The sequence below is a fragment of the Marmota flaviventris genome, chromosome 2 (genome assembly GCF_047511675.1).
Source record: "Marmota flaviventris isolate mMarFla1 chromosome 2, mMarFla1.hap1, whole genome shotgun sequence".
NCBI lineage: Eukaryota > Metazoa > Chordata > Mammalia > Rodentia > Sciuridae > Marmota > Marmota flaviventris.
This window is the reverse complement of record NC_092499.1, coordinates 193,173,348-193,199,613: the sequence shown is the minus strand read 5'-3', so window position 1 is coordinate 193,199,613 and position 26,266 is coordinate 193,173,348. Positions and strand designations below refer to the sequence as shown.

General features: G+C 42.6%; 1 protein-coding gene across 2 annotated transcripts in view; it reads left to right on the top strand.

Moving 5' to 3' along the window:
- Window positions 1-26,266, top strand: part of Dok5 (docking protein 5) — a 149,765-nt gene that overhangs the window by 11,747 nt on the left and 111,752 nt on the right. Inside the window, exon 1 of one of the 2 annotated variants that reach the window (XM_071607381.1) lies at window positions 2,045-2,079. The exons of the other annotated variant lie outside the window; for it this stretch is intronic. The gene's annotated coding sequence lies outside the window, so the exon portion shown is untranslated. Of the gene's footprint in view, window positions 1-2,044; window positions 2,080-26,266 lie in introns of those variants that run through there. 2 annotated transcript variants of the gene reach the window in all.

Here is a 26,266-nt window from a genome sequence, read left to right as displayed (position 1 = left end):
ATATAAATCATGATTACTTTATGAAAACAAAAAAGTACCTTCTTGGAAAAAGGCTGTTGTGAAATCATTCATATAGAAAATGAAATAAATTGTAAGTTAATTGTGACTACATCTGTTTTATTCTAAAAATAGAATATGAGCTCTGAAATTCTGATAAGTATTTATTGGGTGAAAAGATTTATTCTTTCATTTGCCAAATAGATGTCTATCGATTAATGCCGCCCAGCCTGTCTTTTCATTGGCCTGATCGATCTTGTCAAATGCTTCAGGTGAGCCTAGCTGGGCCACAGGGTGCGGGGTGGTGGGAGGTGACACAGATCTCTTTATTGGTAGCTAGACACGATGATCTCTGAATATTGCCTTTGTTGTCCCTGGTTGACTGGGAGCACAGGCCTTGCTGCATCTGGAGTCTCTGAGTTCCTGCCCCATTAGCTCTTTTCTGTGCTCCAGAAACAAGCTCTTCCCCTTGGTGTCTGCACCTCTCATGCTTTGCTATGTCTGCAGAGTGCTTGTGGCTGGTTCCAACCTCATGATGCCTCCCTAGAGGTCTATTTGACCACTAGGCCCAATCTGGTCTCCCCCAGTCTTTAACTCCATGTGGGTCATCTCCTCACAACTGCTCATTTCTTTGTTGCCTGCTTCATCTTCTTACCTCCAAGCACCAGAGACTAAGTGTATGTTTTGTTTTGCTCATGGTCCAATTTGCAGTGACTAGCATAATGTCCAAGTGCATAGTAGGTGCTCAGCAAATATTGCAGTCAATGAATGAAAACCTGAAATAACATCATTCCTGTTCCATGATGAACCAGACAGGAAACCCCAGCATGGAGCACGCGGATTTGCAGATCCCAAGAGGCTCCAAGGGATTTGTGGAGTTCTATTGTCTAATTTGTTTGTAGGCCTTTGATAGCAGGCACACCACAGTCCCCAGGGCAGGCCAGACAGCACAGGAGAGGAACCTGGCTAGAACAAGGAGGAACTGATTTTCAGCCCTGTCCTGCTTCTGGTCATCAGCTGGGACCAGAGCATGTCACTGAACCGCTTTCACCCATCTTCTGTGGCAGCTGGATGAGGTATAAAGGCCTGACTGCCCTCCCTCCCCACCTGTCTGCCCCTGCGCCAGAGGTGTCACTGTGGGTGTGGAGTGCATGCCTGAGTACATGGGACGTTTGTTGGTGGCCTCAGGCTGGCTCCCCAGCACCCCCTCGGATTCCTGAGTGCAAGACACAAGAGAAACCTTGGATCGCTCTCCAGAACTGGTGAGTATCAGATCAAAACAAGAGCTGAAAACCTTCGGTTTACTTATTTTGGATTCCCAAAGTTACCTTATTTGAGAAAAAGGCAGAATTTAATTTCCTAGAATAAAAGAGAGAAAGAGAGGGGGAGGGAGGGAATGAGCAGGGAGGGGGGAGAGAAAGGCATATTCTATCTAAAACAAAGGATGACATACATACACTCATACCCATCCATATATATAGATAACTACAATAAGTTGGACATTTATGTGTATATATACTTGCTAATTAACTAATATTTTACATCACATGTCCATGGTAAAAAAAAAATAGAACAATGCAAAAAAGGGTCAATGAAGAGGATATTTCCTACCTTCCACAGATTCATTTCATTTCCCAAGATGGCCATGCTTAGCAGATTCTTCCACATCTGCAGAGATTTTATGCACAGACATATGTAAATGTGCATGTGCTATGTGTGTACATATATCATTTGTTCTACATCTTTGTGTTCATATTATATATTGTCTGTCCCTTTTCTTTTACTTTATGTTGGAACACATTCCAAAAGTTTTTATGGATGCTCAGTATTTGCTTATTTGTTTATGCCATGATTTATTTAATTAATGCATGAATAATAGGCATATTAAGATAATTTCCTGTTTTTGCTGTTTAAACAATGAAGCGGGGACAGGCTTGGGCATGTGTTTTTGTATACTTGGTACTGTATTTCTAAGATAAACCCTGAAAAGGAAGTTGCTCTTACAAAGTCATGCACTTACAGTTTTCATAAACCAGAGTTCCTCTTGGAGGCTATGCAGGTACACTGGGGCCAGGAGAGCTTGTGAGTATTTATTGTACCTGGTTCTAGCTCAGAGTATGTGTGTGCGTGTGTGCGTCTGTGCGCGCGTGAGTGTGCAAGCACACTGGAGCACATGCATGGATATCAGTTCAACTTTTAAAGATGTATTTATCCCTCCATTCCTTGGCTCCGTCCCTCACTTGTGAGTCTATTCTGCATGTGGCACATTGATCACTTTAAAAATTCAGCCTCATCCTGCCTGCCTGTGCTTGAACTCTCCAGTGACTTACCCTCACTCATGCTCAAGACGTTGCCCTGTGGACCCCACTGGCCTGGCGGGCCGTGTGTCCTACTACACTCCCCAGCATCAGGCAGGAGCAGAACCCACCGCCTTTGATCCTGCAGTAACGCAACTCTTTCCTTTGCTCTCCCTCATGTGTTTTTTCATTTACTGGAAATGTCTTCCCCTTCTCTTTGCCTCTCATCATCTGGGAGGTCACTGATATGCTACTGCTTTTCCTGACACCATCCCCCATCTAAACTGTGGAGGGGACCCTTGCCCACGTCCTGCGCAGGTGGTGGAATTTGGGTTTCTTCTGCGTTTAACCGGCTGGCTGAGAAATAGAGAAAACGTCAAAGAAACCACAGGATGAGGAAGTAATTTTAGAAAGTGTGTATTGCGGGGGGGGGGGGGGCATGGCTTTCAAGCTTCCACACTGGGGGGGGGGAGAGAGAGAGAGAGAGAGAGAGAGAGAGAGAGCCCACCCTTGCTTTATTTATATGGGGGAAGCATCAAAGGTTTTTCCATGGAATGTTCTTTGCCAAATAAGGCAGGAGGTGGGCTGTACAGTTTCCAACTGGTTATGCCCCACTCTGGATCTACGAGAGGGGTCTCCCTAGCCCTTTAAAGACAGGGGTGACATCCAATGCACAATCCATTGAGAGGGAGGAGCCACGAAACAGTCTGCAGTGCCAAACCTAAGTCTCCCTGGCTCTAGGCTGAATGCAGATGCTCAAATAAGCTCAAGTGATTCACGGGTATCGTCCCACGGTGGGGGAGGCATTACCTATATGTGGACATTGGCACTTAAATAAGCTGAAATCACTAAAAAATTCTCAGTTCTTTAGTGTCCTGTCCACATTCTAAGTGTACCCACATAAGCAGTCGTCAGTGGCTGCCATGTTGGATGATACTGATGTAAAATATTTCCGCCACCGTAGAGAATTCCACTGGACGGTGCTGCCCTGTTTTATTTCTTCTAAACACTCACATCCCTTTAAAGTGACGTGTGTGTTGGTTTTAGCTCACTGGCTTGTGAGCTCCATGGGGTCACACCTTGTTTTTTCCTTCTTCTTGCTCTTTCTCAGGTATTGTTCAATAACTGTTGAGGAGTGAATGGTGAGTGAGGGCCCTCTCCCAGCTCTGGGCTTTGTAATTGTGCCTCAGTGTTCAGCAGACCTTCAGGAAGGGAACGGACACTCCCTACTTTACCCATGTCCCCTTCACCACCATTCCTTTCCATCACACTCTTGTTCTGTCACTGTTATCACCTCTGAAGTCAAACCTTTCCCTTCAGACTGACATTTCAGAATCCATGGCCTACTTGAGGGAATCTTGACAATAAATGACTGGCGTGGCCTGTGTGGTGGGCCCAGACCCCACCACCCCCACCTTCAGGGCTGAAGCTGCATCCCCCAGCAAGTAGGAGTGCTGCTGAGCCCACCCGCCCCCAGCACTGCAGAGCGCTGCCTGTCCCACAGCCAAGCCCCCTTTCCCGTGGCATTGCTCACATTCAATGACTGCTCCAGTTAGGGACAGCTCTGCAGCATCCAGGTTCCTGGGAGGACTTTATTGACAGCGACTTATGACTGATCTGTACCCTTGACCCCAAGAGCTCTGCCCAGTAAGTGTCCTGTGTGCAAATCTCCTTCCCAGCATCTGCTTCCCAGGAAACTCAAAGCAGTAACACCTTGATGTGTAAATGAGAATCTGCTGTTTTAGCTCAGCCTTCCAAAGACGCATCCAGAACTTTTATGAGCATCTGGCTTGATTTATTGGTCCATAGTTTCTCCCTGTTTGGATCCAGTGTTCTAAAAGCTGTTGTTCTTTAATTTTCATAAAATGGAAATTTGGTGACTTATTAAATTTATTATGTTGTTAAAGATTTCTGGTCTCTTTAATAGATTTATCTATTGAATGAAAATGCTTTATTTTATTACATTAAATTTAGATGGGGTAAATTGTCAGTATCGACCCTGTTATTTTTTTCTGGAGGAAGAAGCTCCAGTAAACAGTAAGTGAGATTTATATGCATATTACTTGAGTTTTTTTTTTTTTTTTCTCTTGAAAGGTCTGATTATAGCTCTCTTTCCTGAGAACCTGTTTACACCATCATAAAAAGGTAATTCTGGCTGTGGCTTGTTGCAACCCAGAGGGAAGGAAATGCTTTTGTCAGGGGATTTGATTCCACTTTCATCCTGACAGGGCATTTGACCATGAAATAGCCCAGTCACCAAGAGGAGACAATTTGATTTCTTTCCCTCATAACTGGATCCACTAGGCGACTCTGAGTTTCCAGGGAGTGTTTGTGTAATAGGTGGAGAAATGGAGTTACAGAGGTGTGCTGACCAGCAGATGTTTTGAGATTGATTAAGGATTCAGAAGGAAGTACATTTCCTGGGATTCTGGGATATCTGTTAATGAGATTGACAGTTTTAAACATAGGACTGAAATGGTTCTTTTTATTCAGAAGTGAATTTCTGATGTTAAATTCATTTTGAAGAAAGAGAGAGACACAGGATGAAGTGTGTGTGGGAGGGGTAGAGGTTGGACATTTTATTGACCTTTAATTTTGAGTTTTCAGAGATAGACGAGGTTGGATTTTTCAAAAGTGAAAAAAAAATCCTTTTGTTAGACTAATTGCTCCACTGTTAATTTTAAGAATGAGTAAACTTTTTGCTAGTTAAGGTCATGTATCCCAGGGATTTTGTAATCTTGATTATAGATAGTTATTAAGTATCTAAAGTTAGAAATAGCAGTTTTGCATTTCATCTTCCAAGGTTTCAAACTGAGAAAGGTATTAGTATATTATTCATTGGAGAAAAGACCAACAGAAAGAATATGTTATTTTTGAGTTTCTCAGTATTCTTTGATCTAACAAGGCATGCAATGAAATCCATATTAAATTTAAGGATAACATGTAAAGAAAGTAATCTTAGTTCACCTATTCCAATTAGAGAAAAAAGAAGTTGACATTCATAGTGCAAAGACATTAATTGGTTCGATTCCTGTATTTTATTGATGGGGAACTGAGGCTAAGGGAGATTTCATGACTTCTGTAAGGCTCTGGCCTCTTTGGAATGGTACTTTTAAGCTGTTAAGTCTATAACCTTGAACTAAGATGACAAATGGCTGTGAGAGGTGGCAGACAGATCTTTCTGTGTCATGGCTTCACTGTGCTTTTGGACATGTTACTTAACCTCTCCTGATCTCAAAGTCCTCAGCTAAATGGTGTTATTTATGAGATAGTTCCTATCTTATAGGGATGTTGTGAACCCTAATTGAGAGAGTTGGTGTAGAGCATTTCTTAGTCTGTAGGTTGCTTTGCAAAGCAGATTTCTAAAGCTGGAGACCTTAACTGGTTGTTCACTTAGATTCTTGAGCCAACCATAACACCAAGAGCTTAGACAGCCCTTAATGAACCAGTGGATGAATACCACAAACCAAAATGGGAAGGAACTGCTTCATGTCTTACTTAGGATCAAATTGTTGTCAATTTAAAATATCAGTTTAAATAGTCTTGCATTTGAAAATATACAGGTACTTCACTCTTTAAACAGCTATTTCCAAACTTATAATTATGGCAGATAGTGTTATCAGCATGTTGGTAAAAGGCATTGCTTTTTGTCTGATAGTACCGCTATAAAAAAATACTACAGACTGGGTAATTCATAAAGAATAGAAATTCATTTCTCACTCTTCTGGAGGCTGGAAGTCCAAGGTCAAGACATTAGCAGGTCTGGTGTCTGATGGGGGCCAGTCTCTGCTTCCAAGATGGTGCCTTGCTGCTTGCTATCTCTTCTGGTGCAGAGGAATGCTGTGTCCTCATATGGCAAAAGGGCAAATAACAGCAAAAAAAAAAGTTTATCTCTGGTTTCCTCCAGACTTCTTCTTCTTCTCCCCCGCCCCCAGTACTAGAGATTAAACATGGTGTTACTCTACCACTGAGCTGCTCTCTCCGTCCTTTTTATTTGTTATTTTGAGACAGTCTCACCAAGTTGCTGAGGCTGGCCTTGAACTTACAATCTTCTTGCCTAAACCTCTTGAGTCACTGGGATCACATCCTTCCAGCTCATTGATATAAAGCACTAATCCACCCATGACGACAGAGCCCTCATGAACCAATCACCTTCCAAAGGTCCCATCTATTAACATCATTGCACTGGGGGAGAGTTTCAACAGGATCTTCAGAGGGGATACAAACCACAGCAGGTGTCCCTTAAAAGGAGTGGAAGTTTGGACGGTACTATAATCCGTAAGGTGAAAAATCACCCACTGATGAATATGAAGTCTTTATGGATGAATAAATAATGAATTTGTAGGCAGGCTTCTACTTCCCTCCCTTGCTGTATCTTGTAGAAAACTATCCCAGTATATTGTGAATATGTCAGAAAAAAGGACAATTTTGGCACAATATGTACACATGTATATTAGTACATGGCTGAAGAAAAATGAAGAAAGGCATGGTTTCTAAGGTTTTCCTCTAAGAAGTGACACTGGTTGGAAGTAAGGTGAGTTGGGTGGTCATTAGCTGTTTTTTTTTTAATTGCTTTAAAAAAATCTGTTTATGTATTTATTTAACTATCTGTGTGTTTGATTTTACAATGCACATTTATACCTTTTGCAGCAAATATTATAGATCCTAATTGGCCAGAGATTAGGACCTGTCACTGGGAAATGAGAGTTTTTAAATGAGCCCACTTTATTTAAAATATATTGGAATTCTGTTTTCTGTGTGATAAGGGCATATATTCATATATTGTGTTGTCCTGAAAAACATCATCTAATAATGTCACTGACCTTTTCTGGTATTTATCTGGTGGGACCTTGGAGACTGACAGATTGTGCTCATCCATATGTAAATGTACCCATTTGTCACTTTCTTCTGTATATTTTCCTTCTCAGGAGAGATAGCTAGGTACCTTAGCATAATTATTTTGGCTTTGCACGACCATTATATAACATCTGGACAATTAGGATGAAATTTATTTCCCTTTAGTGACCATTATTAATGTTGTTTTAATTAAGAGCATTGATAGCATGGAGTTTCAGCAACATCCTTCTCAATGTCATAAATTAGAAAATTGCATCGTCTCTTTAGATATCATACTAAGTTGTCAAGAGAACAATAGCAGCTCAGGTACTCAACAGAGAGATGGGGTTTGGATTCATACCCTGTATGTTTACTATTACCGCTTTAGACTTTGAGGCTCTGTGGTTAGATTGAACAAATGGGAAAAGGAAGTCGAGTCAGTTTTTTCAGAGTAAATCAAGCTGATTTTCAGTTGCAAAAAATCTCGATGATTTGTTCACTTCCAGATTTCCCAATCACTTTGCAAATGTTGGTGTTTGCTGTATGTAACAGAATGACATTAAATATTTAAGAGCAGGATCCTGGTGAACTTTGTAATTTATATAACCAATGTATTTTTTCCTAGGATAATAGTAGAAAGTGAGGAAGGAGATGGTTATGTCCCTTTGAGCTTATTTTATAAAGTATCATTTCCCAAAACTAATATTTTTATAGGTTTTAACTCTTAAGCCAAGTAAGTGTTTTTCTGTGGAAGAATAAAGCCATCTGACTACCCCATCATTGTGTTCTGTTTTCTTGCAGATATTGAAAGATAGCAGTAGTGACAGAAATTATGAGCTATGTAAATTAGTATTCTGAGTCTGCACTTCATTGAGGTGCGCTTAGCAGTGGCTGGTATGTGATTCTGCAAGGTTCTATCCCCAGGCATGTCTGGGAGAGTTAGTTACTGTTGGTGACTCCCATTTTATGGGTGAAGAAATTGAGGATCAGAGCACTCACTTGTCCGAGGTCACACGGTCCACAACATGAACCTAGAATTTGGGTAAGAGTGCATTTAATTAAGTTAGATTAACCCCTAGGGCAAAGCTTAATCATTGGTTACTCCCTTAGGAGGGAGGCTGAGGATTCTAGCCTGCCATTCTAAGTTTATCATGTTCCTTATCTCTGCCTTCTCTCTTCCCTGATTCTTTAAGGTCCTATGTTTTAGCTCCACTTAAGGTTTCAGGAAATGCAAATGCAAAGAGGTCTGCAGTTGTCCTGAGTCATAGAAATGGCCAAGAATGGGATAGAATTTGAATTTATGGCTGTGGTACTCATATCTGCTGGATCTGCTTCCTGTTCCTACCCTGATGGAGATAAACCCAGAAGTGCATCGGGCTCTTGTGTGGGTGAGGAAGTGAGGGTGAATCAGGCATCAGCCACAGACTGCAAGGGAGGATGTTCTGCCAGCAGGCAGTTGGAACTTGAGCCCGTAGAGAGGAGCAGTTACTAAGTGTGAGGCACACTGCTTTGCTTATGTTCTCTCTGGACAATTTAAAAAGACCATGTGTACACTAGAAAGATTAGGCTGATTAACTGAGGTTACACAAACAAGACCCCCTCTGTTTTTATGGCTGACCACATTATTTGACTAAGTGGCTGGAGTATCAGATGACAGAGAGCACTGGCCATTTTAATGTCAGAAAAACAGGACTGGTTGAAAACCTTGAATTCTTACCCTAATATTGTCTTTTTAGATATTATCTTGAATATTACTTACCCAATTCTTCAAAGAGGAGGAGAAACTTCAAAAGTTTCTCATAAAGAAAAGAACTAAACAATCTACTTTAAGGGACACAAAGGAATCCCCTAGCTGACTTGGAAAGCTTTGTAGTGGTGCCACTGGGCTGTCCCAGTACTCTTTGCAGGGCTATTTATTCCTTTAGGAAAAGAGACTAGAGCAAAATTCCATAAATAGAACCTTTTAGAAGAATTTTAATAGCAAAATCACCTCATTGGATACAGCGAATAAAATTTGAACACTGAACAGAGAAAACGGAAAAGAGTATATCGATGCCAATCAACATTTTCTTTTTATAGTCATTGGCTTCATTTTCCAATATTTTCCCTGTTACAAAATTATATAAACTGTTGTGTGACTACAAATTTATTATTGTAGCATGTATCTTTCCATTTTTCACCCTAAACATCAAAAATTGCACATGGTTGCAAGTAGTACATATTTCCAACATCTTATCCTGTATATGTTTTTAAATGTACAATCAATTATCCAATCCTTGGGTTTTGCATCCGTGGATTCAACCAACCTTGACTCTAAACCATTTTTTAAAACTTGCAACTGTACTGAACATGTACAGATGTTTTTCATGTCACTGTTCCCTAAACAATACAGTGTGACAACTACTTACATGGTGTTTACATTGCATTCAGCATTGTAAGTTATTCAGAGATGATTTAAAGTTCACAAGAGGATGTGGGTAGGTTCTGAGCAAATACTGCACCATTTGATATGAGGGTCTTGAGCCTCCAGGGATTTACATGTCTGTAGGGGGTTCTGGAACCAGTTCCTTATGGATACTGAGGGATGACTATTCTGTTTTATATTGTGACTGTTTTCACAAATGGATACATAATGTTTAAAACCATAATTTTGAAGCCCATGATGACTAGGTGCATAATTTATTCAATAATTAAAACATTTAAATTGTTTCTAATTACAAATAACATGCAGGCTGTTAAACTTTGACCATGGTTTGGATTGTTTCCTTGGAAAGGATGTGATTATGAGGCTAGAGAGTTTGAATATTTTATGACCCTTGATACATATCATAAATTAACTTCCCTATGGGCTATGACAATTTACACTGCTGCCTGCAGTGTCTGAGAGGACAAAGATCAGTGTTTAAGACTAGAAATCTGGCGGCATGCCAAAGACGAAACTGTCATTCTGTTTGCTTTGCAGTCAGCCATGCTCTGGTTATAGGACTTGGCTCAGGACCTTAAACTAAGTAGTTTAACCAAGTTATCCCTATGGTCCTCCTCATACATTTTTCTGCCCTTAGCATGAAGACATGTATGGTGTTTTGTGACTTCCGTAATTTTTGAGCCTCTGCAAATTCTTTAATTCATTAAGGAATTCCATTATAACCAGAGAAAAATTAAAATGCACTCTTGCTAGGGTGAGCTGTGACGTCTACAGCACATTAATAATTGCCCCCAAATGATTTCAGTGAGCATTCAGATTTCATTTGTTTTGAACTGGGAAGAGAGCATGTGATATGGATTTCTGAGTTTTCAGCACATTTAATCCCTCAGTTAATGCTGTGAATGCAATTTACTCCTTATTCTTGCTAATAATGGAGAACATTAAATTGGTTATGTGGCATGCGCCCTTTGTAAGTCATTCCCATTGATAAAGCTATCTGTATCCATTGCAGTGCTGGGAAAGCCAATGAACAGGGTGAGTGCACTTGTCACTAAGTTCTGCTCACAGAGAATCTGCCCCTGGGCTATGGGTGGTGTGTAGGTAGCGCATCAGAAACCAGTTAACAACTGAGTCAGTTGAATAATCATTGTACTAATCACCTGATTATTGTAATAGCTTAAAATATTTAATGCATTTAATTTCATTTGTAGCTCCATGTATTGCACACATTCGTTCATCAGTTCAGCAACACCTTCTCATCAAGTTCCTATAATGTGTAAGACTCGGAGTAAACCAGAAATGGATTAATGCCAAATATTTCTTTGATAGGCATTCATTTAATCCGTCATTTTAATGTCACTCTAACAGTTAACACCACTTAAATGCAGATTTAACAGTTACTCAGTTACAGTTTATGTGGATTTAAATTTTAACATTAAAAGTTAAAAAGGTACACAGTGAAAACTCTCTCATCCCTCTATTGTAGCCACTCATTTCTCTCCAAAATAGCAATCAGTTTTCTACACATTTTCCCAGCTATATTTCAGCCATATGTCAGCGTGTATATACATACGTACACCTGCACATTTTTACATTTGTATGGTGTATGTACTTACATTCTGTTTCCCCCATAATAGAAATGATACATACACTATATACATTATTATTTATCTATTTTGTGTCACTTATACATTTTGAAAATCTCTCATTCATGACTTAGAGATCACCCTCATTTCTTTTCATTTTTCTGGCTGCATAGTATTAGATTATGTTATTCTATTAATTTTGAATTTTTAAGTCTTTTATCCTTTTTATTGTCATTATAAAGAACACTGCAGTGAATATTTTTGTTCTTAGGTTTCTTTCCTTTAATTTTTTAAGTAAGTGGTATTGTGAATTTTATGTAAAACAGATTTTTATGGCTGCTGAAAGATTTTTTTCACATGATCTGGAAGTATTGATCAGTGGTGTGTATGGAATACACGGTGGGTGAGTAGGGGGAGATGCAGCTGTGTATTTATATTTGTAGGTATCTGCTGGTATTTGCATGAGGAATAAATGCAGTTGCTAGCTAGTGACAGAGACAGGTGCAGGGGTGAGAGAGAGAGCTGGGAGCCAAACTGATTAAAATACACTTCTGAAATCATTCTGAATGTTTTTTTTTTTAAGTCAATTTTAACTATGAAGTTAAAAAAGCATAATTCACTATTGTACTGCCATTTTTGACTTATGGGTACAAATGGCTTAAAAATAAGGGAAGTATAAGTATAGTACCATCGAGTGAAGTGTGGAAAATGAAAAGGTAGAAATAGGCATGGGAAAATCCATTGATTAGATCTCATTCAGATTTTGGTTGCCTTCATCTATGCCTCTTACAGAGGATAGAAAATAACGGTATGTTTCACAAACGTCAGTCATTTCCACATGGCCTCCAGTTTCTGTCACATCTATGGGCAGTTTTTACTGCTATGCACTAGCTATCTTCCGTTAAAATGATTTACTTTTTGTTTTGTTTTAAATTTCATTGCAGTATTATTAATGAAAGAAATAGCAACGTTTTGCATGAATAGTGCTGAATTAGTTGAGGTTCCATCAGAGAAGCAGAGCCACTTGGAGGTATTTAAAGGGAGTCTTGGGCTGATTTCTTCTGCAGTGCTGATAGTGGGTTTACAGAGCGTAGGTGAGCTTGGTGCAAAGATGAACTTGGAACCCCTGAAAACGGCTTGGAAGCATCTGAGGGACAATACTTTCAGCCCAGCAGCTTCAATGCTAGGGTGTCCTGGAAGGAGAGGATGGTTCCTGTCATCAAGTTGAAGAGGGACTTGGCCCAGCTTTCCTGGGGGTTGATGGAGGATCAGTAGGGAGCTTAATAAATGGCAGCCCCACTTCTGTCCCAGGCCGACCCACTGAACCAGTTGCCAGAGACCAGGCCCGTGATACGGGCAGTGCACACCGCACTGACTGTTGGGAACGCATGGACAGGGCAGCTGCTTCATTCCCACCTCCCAGACCTTGTGATCCTTGCCAACTCTGACCTAGACAGGGAGACAGTTCTTGGAAATGTAGTTCCCAGCTCAACTGAGTAGATATAAAATCAGCCTTTCTCTAAGGGTAACTAAAGATAAAAGCTGCCCGGAACATTGTGAGATACATTGCTCAGGGGAGGCTCTGGGAGGCTTTTCTCTGTTGAAAAAGAAGACCAACAAGTTTTAGAAAAATGATTGCTCTCAACCCAATGGAACCTTCTCCTTGAGCCCTCACAAGGATGGACGTGATGGAATGAATACCCTCCTCACTGTAGGATTCTGTGTTATTTATCACATCTTCCAGTCCAGCCTCTGCTCCTCCCCCAGTGCAAGCGAGGGCAGATGGTTGATGCCACGCTTGGTCTCCTCTGCATCTCCACTTCTTAAGTGATGGAAATGATGAGGTAGAGGATGATGTGGTGGGCAGAAGGAAAGAGAGCAGAGCCGGGCATGTGACTTTCTTCATTGTAGACCCCCACGTGGAAGACCTGTCTTGGCCACATATCAGACAAAGGTGGGCTCCATTAAGGGCTGGTTGGCTTTGAGGTGCGGGGTGAGAATCCAGTGTGGCTCAGATTTTTGGGGCTTGTTGCTCTGCCAGTACCATTAGAGAACTTTGGGTGTCTGATGAATCCTCATGACTGAGGATCCCAGGGACTTGTTTGGTAAGTGCTGAAGGAAGCCAGGACTGGCTTCTCCCAGGGATGCTTCCATTTGTCCTGCTAGTGTCCCTGTGCTATCTCCTGGCTCCCCTGTACCCTTGGACTTGTGCCTGACCCTGCATCTGACTGCACAGGTTGGAACTGTTTTTAAACTTTAGAAGCAGCTGGTCTTGGGGCACATTGCTCACAACCTTTGCAGAATGGAGATATTTTGCTCCCAAATCAGCACATAGTTGTGAGGATTAAAGGAAGGTTGGCACACTATACATGGCTGAATATAGCCTTTCTCTCTGCTGCTGTTTTTGCAAGTAAACTTTTGTTGGAGCGTTGCCACGCCCCCTCATCTACATGTTGTCTCTGGACTGCTTTTGAGTGGCACAGCGGTGTCCAGTGGTCATGGCAGGGGTCTTTTGTTCCACATAGTCTAAGGTACTTACTGAAGAAGTTGATCAACCCTGATTAAATAAGTTAAAACATAAATTCAGTTCACAGAAGTTTATTGGCTATGATGTTGAGACATTGGGTATACAAGAGTGAAGAAGCAGAGAGAAATCCCTGAAAAGCTCAGAGTCCAATGGGGGAGACAGATAGAAAAGCATAAAAGCAAAAACAAGACTGTGAACTGTTTCAGGTTATCCTGTGGCATGGAGGGGTCAAGGCGGAGCAGGGAGGGGACAAGGCAGAGCAGGGAGGGAAGGTGGTGTGTGTGTGTGTGTGTGTGTGTGGTAAGTTGCAGTTTTAATTGGGGTGATCAGGGAACCCTGAATGAAAGAGTGACATCCATGCAATGTCCCAAGGAAAGGGGGAGAAGGAGCCACGTGAATATCCGAGGAAGGAATGTTCCAGGCAGAAGGAGCAGCCTGCACAATAGGACAAAAGCCAGAGGTGGAAGTGGGGTGTTGACCAACAGGGAGGCCTGTGTGCCTGCAGTGGAGTGAGCAGGGAGCCTGCAGTTTGGGGGTAGGATTTGCTCCATTCCTGCAAGGACACTGCATTTCCTTTTCCCTGAGAGGGAAGGCTGCTGGAGGGCCGTGAGCTGGGTCCTAGGTTACATTTCTTTTTTTTTTTTTTGGGGGGGGGGTACCAGGGATTGAACTCAGGGGCACTCAACTACTGAGTCATATCCCTGGCCTTATTTTGTATTTTATTTAGACACAGGGTCTCACTGAGTTGCTTACTGCCTTGCTTTTGCTGAGGCTGGCTTTGAACTCACAATCCTCGTGCCTCAGCCTCCCTTAGCCGCTGAGATTCCAGGTGTGCACCACGGTGCCTAGCCTTAGATTACATAGTAAAAGCGTCACTCCTGCTGGTGGATGGAGGGAGTGGGAGCTGGGAGCTCCAGTGGTGGCCTCTGCAGCACTCCAAGCCGCTAGGATGGAGCTGTGGAGGTGGTGAGAAGCAGCTGGGTCCTCCTGTAAGGTAAAAGGAAGGACAGGAGTGTGTGGGGAAGGATCAGGGCTGACTTCCATATCTTGCCTTGGTCAGCTGGAGGACTGGGGTGATTAATGGAAAGTTGGCAGAAACTGAGGTTCTGCAGGTTTGGGGGTGAAGATTAAGAATTCTGAATTGAACTGTTTCTGGCTTGAGCCTTCCTAGGGAGAAAGACAACTGCCTGGTGATTTTGTGTGGCATCACTGCTGTAGGTCTGTGTGACTTTAGCAGAACCACCCAGACAGACTGGGTCCAAGGCATGATTTCTTTGGACTTAGCCATTTGCAGCTTTCTTAATCTCTCTATATCCTTGTCCTTACCTATAAAATAGGGGCAGCAGCTTTATTTGGATAATGCATCTAAATATTCAACACGCATTAGCTCTTAGTATAAAAGATGCTATAAAATCATTAGTTTTTCAAATATTTATTGAGAACTTAGAGTGTGCCAGGAACTTCTGCAGCATGGAAGATGTAGTGTAAACAAGACAGAGGAAGATCCTGCCTTCAAAGAGATCATAGTGGGCCTGGGATGAGGAGCAGATGGCAAATAAATGAAAATGGGAAGTGGAACTAAGAATTATAGAGACCATTAAGGTACTTATGTCCTTGAGCAGTGCTGCCCAAGGAAATGCAGTGTGGAGCCACGTGTGAGCCACAGGCGCAATTTAGAACTTTCTAGAAGCCTTGTTAAATAAAATAGGTAAAATTAACTTTAATAACATCTTATTCAATCCAGAATAGCTAAAATATTTTCACTGGAACATGTAATGTTTATAAAATTAATAATAAAGCTTTTTTCATTCTTTTATTTGCTAACTCTCCAAAACTCTGCCAAGTATTTTATAGTTAGCAACACTATTCATTTTGGTCTAGGCACATCAGCACCTGAGAGTTGCTGTAGTAGGCAAGTCCCGGTCTTTAGATTGAGAAGTCAGGGAAAGCAGAGACTCAAGGACAAGAAATACAAAAGACTTGGGGGGCAGCCCTTTTGTGTGGAAGATGGTGAGGCAGAGCTGAGGGCTAGGGTGGGTTGTCTGTGTTACTGAGAAGACAGCAGCAAGGTCATTGGGGCCACAGCCTAGAGGACAGAGAGGACAGTCATGTGACTTTGGAGAGCACTATGAGGTCAGATGATGTGAGAGATTTGGAGTCCACAGTGGGAAAACATTCTGAATATTCTGAGAACCATCGGAGTGTTTTACGGAGAGAGATGACATGGTTCAACTATCATGGGCCGCTGTGCAGAGAGTCAAGGTCTTGGCAAGAATGGGAGCAGAAAGCTGTGGGAGATGCAGCCAATCCCACTTCGGGGCTCAAGGGCAGTTGGTGAAAGTGTGTGACAAACAGGACTCATCCAGGCAAAGCTGGGAGAAAGTGAAGTTTTAAGACAGAGTGTGTCCTAGGTCACAGTCTTCAAGCCTTTTTGACCACACAGTTTATTGCATCAATGCAGCTCCCACTATTTTATTGATCATGCATGTTTGTTATCAATCCACATAAAACAGTATTGTTTTACTAAGACTCGTTTCTTATTTATTGCAGAAACACTGCCATATGTGCACAAATAAAAGTTCTAATATGTCTTATTCACTTCACTGCACTCTATTTTGGAGGTATCTGTCCAGAGTAGAGGGTATTGCCCAGGCCGAGACCTGAGGGTTTTAAGAAGCATGCATGTCACATAGGGATGGCAGTAGCTCAGCACATCTAGAAGGAAGAGTGTCAGCAGGGGGTGGGCAGGGTGATGGCAAGATGGAGAGCTGTGCGAGGGGCCACGTCGAGAAGAGCCTGTGGGTGCTGGGAGGATTTTCTTATGTTCCTACATGTGCTGGAGGCCAGTGGGGGCTTTATACATTCATTTATTTTTTTCCCATGTTTTTTTATTGGTGCACTATAGTTGTACATATGACGGGGATTGTTACATATCTGCACAGGCACACAGTGTAAGGATAAAATTTGGCCAGCACCACTCTCCAACACTTCCTCCTTCCTTCCGCTCCTCCCACTCTCTGGTCCCTTTCTTCTACTGATGTTCCTTTGATTTTTATGAGATTCCCCCCTCCAACGCATACACCTTTCTTTTTCTTTTTCCTTTTCTAATTTCCACATATTAGAAAAAAACATGACCTTCAGCCTTCTGATTTGGCTTATTTCACTTAATATAGTTCTCTCAAGTTCCATCCATTTTTCTGCAAATGATTTTTCTTTATGGCTGAATAAAGCCCCATTGTGTAGATATACCATGTTTTCTTTTTCCCTCCATCCCTTGATGGACACCTAGGCTGGTTCCATAGTTTGGCTGTTGTGAATTGGGTATGCATGTTATCACTGTAGTAAGATAACTATAATTCTTTAGGATAAATCCTGAGGAGTGGTGTAGCTGGGCCATAGGGTGGTTCCATGCCTTGTCTTTTGAGAAGCTTCCATACTGATTTCCGACGTGGTTGATACGGATTTGCAGTCCCACCAACAGCGTCTGTGTTCCTTTTTCTCGACATCCTCCCCAGCTTTTATTCTGATGGGGGCTTAAGCTGGTGAGGGTCCCCTGTGTTCCAGTAAGCACTGTACATTCATTTTCTTGCCTTTGCAGTCTTTAACTTGGGCAAAGCAGGAACAAATGAAAAACTTGGAAGCGAGGTGGTGACATGAACATTTATTGTGATCCAGAATATCCTCCTTTCTCTCCTCTCCACTTTCTCTAATTAAATTCTGTAAGCCGATAACTCGTGCTGGTAAAGACCAAGCTTTAATCACAGGGAGAAATTTCCTTCCAAGACAGACTGCTTGCCAGCTGGCCCCGACCCCTGCCTCCACCTCTCCAGGAGATAGGTGCCTCCTGGGGCCAGTCTGATGAAACCTGTCCAGTTATACTAAAATCTCAAAGTGTCCACAGGAAGCTTTCAGACAGCTGCACGGGTACTTTAAAAAAATACTGATTCACAGCCAGATGTGCGGGTGCATGCCTTTGATCCCAGTGTTCAGGAGGCTGAGGCAGGAGGCCAGCTGTAGCAACTTAGTGGGCTCTGAGCAACTAGCAAGACCCTGTCTTAAAATTTAAAAAAAATTAAAAAAAACCCCAATTTACATTTTTTTTGTTTGCAATCTTTATTTGTTTACACTAAAATTCCCTGGAAAAGTTGCTGCTGTGATAAACAAAGCTATTCACTTTTCTCTGCTCTTAGGTCTTTTTCTTTTCTTTCTTGATTAGCACGCCAGGGAAGGAAGGAGCTGTTTTTCCTGTCCACAAATGCTCAGTCATTAAAGAGTCACACTATACTAAATTCTATAACATTTGTTTGCTAACTATCATAATTTTTTAAACTTTATGCTTATAAAATTTTTTAAGCTTCTTATTAGATTTAAAGAGAGAATAAGCTGTTTTATGTTAAATTCCTGGTCATGGCTAAGACAGGTATTTTATACTCCGAATGTCACTTTAAAATAATGAATAATTGAACAAATTGATTGAAATATCGAGGGAAGCATCTCGGGGCTTTCAAGATGATCTTGACCCTTATTCCGCAGCCTGGTTGGCGCGGGCACATTTCCCTTCCTGACCTCAGCATCCAGTCGGCCCTTCCTCCCCACTTTGCTTTGCTTGAGTTCACTTACGTGGCCCTGGGGTGTGTTGGGCTGGAAGTCTGCCTGGCTTTGTGTGCTCACTGGGCCAGAATGACTCTCCCTGCTCAGCCATGGGGAGCATGCCCCATCTGCAAATCCACTCGATTTCACTTCTGGGCCTCTGGAGTCGAACGAGCAGCCTGTTAAAATGGGCATGAGCTAGCGGGCTCAGAGCAGCGGGCTTGTTCAACACCTCTGTCCATTGTGCTTAGCAAGACTGTGTACGGTAGCATTTGTGTCTGAGGTCAGTGGAGCCTTGGACTTGAGCATCAAGGACGCCGCCGCCGACCACAGTAACAGCTGCCATTATAGAGCATTTTCTGTGTGCTGGATGCTGAGCTAAACATTAAGTAGAGTACTGCAGCGTCTGGTGTGTGGTAGGTATTCAGCAGAAGTCCTGACTCGGCTTTGCTAATGCGGACAGTTAGGTCTAAGGCGGGGAGGTCATTCACTAACCTCACTCAGGTCCATGCAGAAGATCCTTGCTCTGGCTTCACTTAAAGGTGCAGCCAAGGAAAGGACAGTAGAAAAGGTGACAGATGTCTGACCTCTTAAAAAAAGAAAAAATGTTTCAATAGTTTAGTGGGTTATTTGTTCATAATTCCCTGGGAATTTGACAGCTATCCACTTTTGACTGACTCTAGGTACAGATTCTAGCTGGAGTTTTTGTCAGTTATGGTGCAAATGACAGAAGAATCCAATCCAAACTGAGAGAAAGATTGGTCTTGGCTCCTAAGACTCAAAGGCCCAGGAGAGCATCGAGCCGGAGGAACAGCCTGTTGCCTGGGCCTGGTTCCTTCTTGGCTTTGTGTCCTTTCATTCTCAGAGGCTGTTCCCAAGGTTGCAAGAGCTGTTCCCCAGCTCAGACCCTTTCGGATACTCATCCATCAGCAGAAGGGTCAGGGGCTGGCTGGGGGGGACAGAGACAGAGAGAGGCAGAAAAGAGTTTCTTTCTCTCCCCTAAGAGCTGAGGAAACATTCTGAGCCTGGTTCTCACTAGGCAGAATTAGACCATCCATCCACCTCGGAGTGAGCAAGTGACTGAGATGGTGGGTTGGAGAACTGGCGCGGGCCCTGGCATGGGTTCTGCCTTCCCTGTCCCAACAGAGCCAAGATGGCTTCACAACGGACATTTGGAGCACTGCCCACTAGTGAGAGCAAACACATGCCAACCAAGGCAAATGGTGGACGTCCATCAGATAACGAGAGAACTCACCTTTGAACTCCAGAGAAGTTTCTGACCTTTCCTCTGTTCCTTCAAATAAAGTCTTTCTGAAAAAATAGACTTATTCAGAGAATTAATGGGGGGAAAAAAACGACTTTTCCTCCTCAAGGGAAGATAATCAATAACAATGCAGAGTTGTACATTGTCTGACTTGTACCATGTGTCACTTAGACCACGGTGACATTTGATGAGGATTGACAGAAACTGAAAGGAGTTGACTGACCTGGACCACTACAGTTTGTTAAAACTATGAATTGTGAATTTCCTCATTTTAGGGGTCAGTTTGGGAAGCTGACTCTGCTGTTTATAGATTATTTAGTGATGGTATTTAGTAACCAGTGGTTGAGATGTACAGGCTGGTTAGTTCTTCACCTGTGGGACAGGGAGGATGGTAAAGTGTGTGCTTGGTGAGAGACAGAAGCATCTTTAGTAGTATTCACGCATGTGGAAATCCAGAGAAATTTGCTAGGGAGGATCTGCTTCATTGCACTGAGGTGTGCTGGATGGTGACTTCAGTGGCCCCCAGGTTTCTGTGACTCAGTCCTGACCTCAGGCACCTGGAGCAGAAGTGGGATAGAAAGTGATCAAGGATACGGAGGAGCGAAAGCAGCAGTAGTGCAGGGCTGGGCCAGTTTCACCCACAAATCCCTGCAGTGGGTTTGTTTCCTAGACCCTGCTGGACACCTGACAGGTGTCTTTTTTCCTCCCTATTTATCAGCAGGTCCTCAGATTGTTTGGAGTCGTTATATACCCAGCTAAAATACATCCCCAACTTCCCAGCTTGGGCTCAGGGGCTCTGCACATCACTGTCTGATTATGACTTTCTGGAAAAAACTTCTGGTAGAACCATTGAATGAGGGGCAGTCTTCTGCTGCTTCCCAAGAGGGAAGCCCCCAGAGGTCGGGTAGCTGTATTGGGACTGTGGGCAAAATAGGCCACCATGATTGTTCTTCTAATACACTCAGAAGAACACAGTTCCCAGTAAGTAAAATGATCTAGCAGCAGTCGATCGACCTCTGTTGAGTGCGCTGTCTGCCAGGTACTGTGCCAAGGGCTTTGTGTTCCTTAATTCACTTAGTCCTCACACAACAGTATTGTTAATCATACTTGTAACAGCATCTGTATTTTATAAATGGGGCTTAATCATTATAAGTCTCTTGTCCTTAAGTGCTATGTGTGAACAGGCCACGGAGTGTGTTCCATGACCAAGTGACTGTACTTCAGCCCAGTGTAAACTTGCCATCTGAGGCGAGCCCCTCTTACATGTGTGGTAGGTAAAATGGAATGAAAGAGGAAGCTAAACAAACAAATCGGCAAACACTCTGCCTTCTAGCAAGTGTTCACATCATTCTCAAGTTCAAGAGAGATTTGGAAGTGGCATGTTCCATGTGACAAAGCAAAGAGTGGAGAAGTTACTTAAATTCCTTTGTCTCAGACTGGAAGACTGGTGGGCACCTACGGTCACTAATGGCCCCCAGGGTTTGGAAATCCCATCACGACCTCTCTGTTCCTGACTTACCTTGTGAATCTCTCCTTTTCATCTCCATGTCGCGGATGGACTTGACTCCTGGTTGGAGAGATTGTTCACTGTAGAGGAAGCGTATGCTTTTATTTCAGATAGCCTGTGTTGAAATCCCTAATCGAGTTTCTTGACCTCAGAACTTCAGTTTCACAAAGTGAGAATAACAGTGCGACTTAACCAGTGGGGCAGTTGTGAGCATCCTGGGGATTAACGGTTTACAGACACATAGTAGGCGATACAAACTCCAGGGGACTGACACACAGTGGGTGCTTGGAAGTGGGCTATAATTGTGATGATTAGTCACGTCTTGGCAGGTTGCCAACATAAAAATGTGAGAAGACCTGAGTAGGATTATGGTAAAATAGTCCTGCCTGCTGACTCAGGCCTAGGTTCTCAGCTTTGTCCTTTTCTCCAATATTTTAAAACAAAATTGGAAATCGGATTGAATGTGAAATTTGGTTTAATTTTGGAATGCCTTACGGGGGATAACAACCACACATCCATTTGCAGGATACCAGTTTCCCCCTAGTAATAATTCATTTCTTTCATTTATTCATTCAACAAACCAGAGAGGTGGCAAGTAGCTCAGAAGTGAGTCATAAAAGGGCTAGAGAATTAGACCTCCAAAGGGAGGTAAAAGAAGCCAGATTGTTAAGTTAGGAGAAGGGTGGGCTGTAAGGTGCCTACAAAATACTTTGCAGGGATAAATACAGGGAGAGATTTTGAACAGTTGAGGTTGACTATTTATCCTTTAATTCTGGAGGTTAGTACAAAAATGGATTTATTTTTAAGGAGTAACACTTCCAATACATTTGAGAGACATTTTTTGAATGCTGAGAATTGTTAAATTTTAGATTGAACCAGAGAAAAAAACGGCAGACGTTTATTTTGTAAAGGTGTTTTTTAAAACAGGCCAGGTTATCCGTGTGGGGTTTGTTTGTGGAGTTTGGATGACCTTGGGATGACCTCCCCTATCTGGGATTTTGTCCCTGAGTTGCTTATTCTGAAGGGATTCAGTGTCTGCACCCAACTCTGCACAATTGCTGTTCTCTGCAGGGTGAGGTTGGAGAGATGAACTGAGAACTGAGTGATTTGGGATTCTGATTGCTTGAGAGGGTCTTTTGCCCCTCATCTGCCATAACCGCTGCAGTTATTGGGCACGTGACTTTGAAAGCAGGGCTCCTTTGGAGTTTCCCCTGGGAAGTCACATCTTCTGGCTTGACAGATGCCAACTTGACTTTTTCTCCTCTTTCATTATTCTGAATAATTCTGCCAAGCCCTCATCACCCCAGTGCTGTGCTGAGCATGAGAATTCGCCTTTTTCACTTGTCAAAAGATGTCAAGAATTTCTAGGAGTCCATGGTCCTCCTTCAGTCTTCAGACCGATGAGGAATTCCAAGGATTCCAGAAATGGCAGCGGAGCACGCTTTGCTTGCTCACTTTGGTTCAGGTGTGCTTTAAAAACTCAAAGCTTAATGGGATCTTAAATATTCTCTTTCCTTTGCCAAAGAACTTCGAGTTATTTTAAAATATATGGAGGGTTGGTTGCCTAGTAACCACAGCTTCACTAGCTTTCTGAGAGAAGTTTTACCATTTTTTTTCTTTTTTCCTTTTGCTACAGAGGGTGGTCAGGGAAGAACAATGGAAGATGGGGTTCGTCCAGAAATGAATGAAAAGTAAGGCATCTCTCTAGGGTCTGAGATCACATAAAATCGATGTTAGAAGGAACATGTAATATGAGGTCCCTGTCTAAGCGAGGAGGAGCAAGTTCAAGGAAAGGGGCTTCCTTGTTATCTTTGCTTTTGCCCAACAGTTTGGAGTGTATTGAAGAGGACTGAATTATGGAAATGCGCTCTCTGCTTCGTCCCTCTCTTCTTTCCTTTGTCTTTAAAAACAAACGCAGATAATCAGGGCTCCGGTGGACCTGACCTCGTGCCCTGATTTTTGGATTAATTATAAATGATTCCCCCTCCCTCTTAATTCTGTTACTTTTAACCCAGTGGGAAATGCACATTGATCCAGATGCTGAGCTGGTTGGCACCAGCACCCATTTCTCTGAGCCAGTCCGGGGGCTGTAACTAACTTGTCCCTCAGCTCAGGGTTGGACTTTGCAGAGATCCGTGGGGCAACAGGACCTTGCGAACTCTGAGCTCAGTGCTTGGCACACCTTTCCAGATTAAGACCCCTTAGGCTGTTTTTCTTTCTGACCTTAAAAAAAAATGCACTTTGATCCAAACAGAAGAAAACAGAGTAAGTGTGAGTTAAGTTAATGGAGCGAGTGGTGCTGCATGAATTTGGAATCCTAGACTTTATTCACTTAAAAACATTTATTAGTCACCATCTCTGAGCCAGGCTCTTGGGCCCAGGACACTGTGATAAATGAGACAGGCAAGGTCTTCCTAGGTTGATTAAACCTCCGTCTTCTGGAAGTAGAAGGGCTTTGAACCTTGAGAGGAGTGTTTTTTTTTTAAAGAAGTTAAGATAAGTGAATAATTGTCCCGAGAGCTGGCTGCTTCGTGACAGTCTTAGGTGTGCAGGGGACATAGTGGGCTCTGGGCAAACTACACCAGCCTTCTAACCTTTTAGAGGATGATGACCTTTCTCTGCTACCTAACTTCCTTTGGGGTCCATGCTGGGGACACAGCCCTGGATGGGATGAGTGGCTGGTCTAGCCCTCACTGTCTTTTGTCCTGTGCTTCCCCTCATGTCCCTTTGCTACTTCTGCTTCCCATTTCTGTGCCAACTGTTCCTTGAGTCCTGTCCAGGGATGTCTCCTCACTCTAATTTAGTAACGGGTGCCTCTATATCTCATTATTGGCTTTAATTACATGAATAATGCATAGGACATTCTCCATGTGGGACGATAAAACTGTACAAATAAACACACCAAGGCCAGTGTCCTTCTGTCTTGGTTCCGTCCTAGGGACAACCATTGCTACCAGTTTGCTTAATATAATTATAGATGATTTTCAGGCATTACATAAATACCTACCTGTTTCCCTAGACATAATTATTTGGTATGTGTATTCTTTTATGTAAAGGGTGTCCTATGTGGAGTGTTTTAGAAGAGGTGTTACTTACTTACCTAGAGAGAAATCCCATGTGCATAAACACAGGTGTAAGAGATAGTTATTGCGTTATTGTTTGCAATGGTGAAAAGTTCAAAAGAACATATGTGCCCACGCAGAGGCAAGTAGCTAAGTAACAATTAGCTAAGATCAAGGTGTCCCAAGACTGTGTTCCTTAGAAGGCTTCAGTGGGAAAATTGTTTTCTTGCCTCTTGCAGATGCTAGAAGCCACCTTGGTTCTGGCACGTGACCCCTTCCTTCATTTTCCGAGAGCATTGCTCCAACCTTTGTTTCCATTTGCCCCTTGTCTGTCTGATGTCGGAGACTTGTGGTGACATTGGGCGTATCCAGGTAATTCTAGATCATCTCCCCATCTCAAGAGCCTTAACTTAACCGCATCTAAAGAGTGCCTTTTGCCATTTAAGGTAACACGCTCCCCTCTTCTGCAGTTATTGATATCCAGGGACCCATTTTTTTGTCTACCACAATACATCACTTTGATATTGATGACTAAATTCTCCTTTGAGAATTTAGTAACTTGTAACTGGATACCTCTTACCAATGTCAGTTCAGGTGCCAATTTGTGGAGTTGTGAGCTTGTGTTCTTTCCTGATTAATCCATTGTAGAAAGTTAATTTCCTTATCAAGACAAAAATCAGTCCCAAGGAAAAACGCCTTTGTTGTTTTCCAGTGGACAGTGGCATGGCTCCACCAGGGGACATGAAGTGACTTGAACTCCCAGGTGCTTTTGCCTCCTAGGAGCAGTGAGTTCACAGAAGCCCAGGCTGTTGCCGCAGAGAGCCCTGACGGCTGGCACTCAGCGGCTTTCATCGGGGTCTACATGCATGTCCAGAGCAGACTTGGGTGCCTCTCTGTGGTGCTCAGTGATCGGGGGATGCTTTGGCTGACAGCAGTTCATGACATACACATCTCTTTCGACTTGAGTTGCTTCTGACTCTTAAACTGGGGGTTGGGGGAGCAGAAAGGATGTGTGTGTAATAGTAAGATGTGCACTTGCCGTGTGTCATGCGCCCTCAGGCTAAAGATAGACAGCATCTCGGAATCTGCTTCCCATATTCTCATCTCCCCGTGTGTAATGCCTTGAGTGGGCCGAGTGTGCCGGTTCTACAATCCCATTATAGGGGAAGAAGAGCTATATTTAAATACGCATGCGGAGAACCCCTTGTCAGCTACAGATGCATATTTAATTACTGTAAGAGAAAAATAAGAACCTGGATGCGACATGGGGGGGGGGGGGCTAATTCTATTCAAATTGGGCTTCTAATTTAGTCTAAAAGGAGCTGAGCAGTGCCGGGTAAACGCTTGCCTCTTAGACAAAGCACATGTGTGTGTTCTGGAGTTCTGTCGTATTTAAAGGGGGCATTTACAGCCAAGGGAAAGACACAGTAAGGGAAGACCTTGACCTTAAACCCTTTGCAATTACTATGGCTTTTATTGGGCATTTGTTAGTCTGGGGTCGGTAGAATGTTTCTGAGCTGCATCTTCTGTCTGTAACATCTTGTGCCAAGAGCTTTATCCTCACAAAAAAATGTGGGTTCCTTCCTCCCAGTGGTGGAGACGGGATCCAGCTCAGATGGTTTGACCCTACATGTATGCTCTGCAGTGACCCAAGATCTAGCCCAGAAACAGATGTTGAAAAAATTAGCATAGCTATTCACTCATTGGTTCAGTTACTATATACGTATCAAAAAATCAAGATTTTCTCTAGGCCTAGAAATACTGAAGTTGAATTTAGTTCTTGCCCTCAAAAAAATTATGGTCTAGGGAGTAGACCCACTTCTAAACTAATATGAGTTAAGTCTTTAGCATCTTTGCATGGAGTCTATAACACTGAATTTAAAATGAGTTTTTCTCAGTGGTAATTCTATTTCTATAAACTGCCTCCTGAGCTCAGAATACCTCATATTACCAAGTTTCTTGAAAGCCATGCAACATGTCTCGGGATTCATGTTTTTGCTCTACAAGAATCTTTCAAGATCTGGTGTTGTGGCTCAGTGGTAGAGCACTTGCCTAGCATGTGTGAGGTACTGGGTTCGATTCTCAGCACCACAAATAAATAAATGAATAAAATAAAGACCCATCAACAACTAAAAATACATATAAAATTTTTTTTTTAAAAAAAGAATGTTCAAT